Raw genomic sequence first — 1,670 nt, 5'->3', positions numbered from 1 at the left:
GAGAAGTGTATTCGGGGTGGGGGATGGGGGGGAAGGGACGTGGGAATTGTATACTAATGAAGAATTTTTTTTTTCTCTTCAGAGGGGGAAGCGAGCTGGTGGGGAGGGGTGGGCAGGGAGAAAAGTGCGGCAATGAATGAATGGAAATCCAAAACCTCTGTAAATTTCTATTAAAATTAATAACAATAAAAATACAAAAAAAATTATATTTGTGTTTCATTGATGATACAAAAATTTTTGACTGTAGATGATAACTGTATGTGAAAGGCAGAGGTTCTGAAAAAGAACAGAAAGTCCTCAATGGGAGAAATTGACAGTTATTGAAGTTTACTTGTGTGTGATGGTGAATAGTGGTGCTATGTCCGGACAGTGGTATACCAGTCTCTGTTTGTGTCTCAATTCTACTCAATTTCCTTGGTGTATATTCCTACTACTGGAATAGCTGGGTCATACACATAGTTTCTATGTTCAACTTTTTGAGGAAACACCAAACTGTCTTTCATAGTATTTGTACCATTTTACAATCCCACCAACAGTATGAGAGTTCCCACCAAGGGGAGGTTTTTGATGGTTTTTGTTGTTGTTGTTTTTATCTGTACTGTCGTTTAGAAATATGTTTCACTGGTAAATATCACCGACATAGGATTTTGTAAATTATCCTACTAAAATTTTTTAAATCAGTACCAGCTTGATGGTACCCTCACACACAAGTAAATTTTTCAATAACTATGAATTCCTCCCACTGAAGGCTTTCCTCTCTTAGAATCTGCACCTTCACCCTTCAGCACAGTTGCAAAAAATTCAATTACATGGAAGGAGATTGCTTATCGTTCTCTTTAAATTACGTATTACAGGCCCCGTAATAAGATGCCTTGGTACTGCAGTGTATAACATTTAAGACTGCCAATCAAAAAGCCATTGGTTGGAATGGTCTTTCACCAGCTGTTACATGATGAAAGAGAATTCGTTTCTTCCTGTGAAGATTTATTGCCTTAGCAGGTTGTTCCTATGTGTCCTTCAAGTCAGAGCCAACTTATAGCTGACCCTCCAATGAGTTCTCCGAATAAGTAAATCACACCAGAGGAGACTGTCCATCCTTCTCCCACGGAACAGCAGGTGGCTTCGAATCCTGTGTCTTTGAATTGCAACACAGCTTCTTATCATTAGGCCACCCATGGCTCAACAAAAGGTCTGAAGTCAGTGGTGACAGTAAGTTTTTTGGTTTGTGGAGTAGCAATATCCTTAAAAATGCTGTATCTCTCCACACTCCCCAGAAGAAGGCCTGCATGGAATGGAAATGTTAAGAAAATTTGCTTGCCAAGAGAAATTTTTATTTCTTAAAAATTTCCTTTTAAATAGTAGAAGCAAAATAATTAAATAAATTTTTTTTTACACTAATAGATTGGAAAATGATTGAAACTGCCAATAATTTAGTCAGGCTTGGATCCACAATCAATATTCTTGGTACCAGCACTCAGAAGTGAAGGAGAAATAGACTGTGGATAAGTTGACTGTGCATAGGAGCTGGAGAGAGAATGATCGAATTTTGCACAATCAATGACTTATTCATAGCAAATACATTTTAAAGAGGCATAAACGCAGGTTATATACCTGGATTTCACCTGTTGGCATGCATAGGAATCAGATCGATTACATATGTGGAAAGAACC

Source organism: Elephantulus edwardii, unplaced genomic scaffold, assembly GCF_000299155.1.
Source record: "Elephantulus edwardii isolate Elephantulus edwardi_28Jun2011 unplaced genomic scaffold, EleEdw1.0 scaffold00158, whole genome shotgun sequence".
Lineage (NCBI taxonomy): Eukaryota > Metazoa > Chordata > Mammalia > Macroscelidea > Macroscelididae > Elephantulus > Elephantulus edwardii.
The sequence above is the reverse complement of the archived record's forward strand: the minus strand, read 5'-3'. Positions refer to the sequence as shown.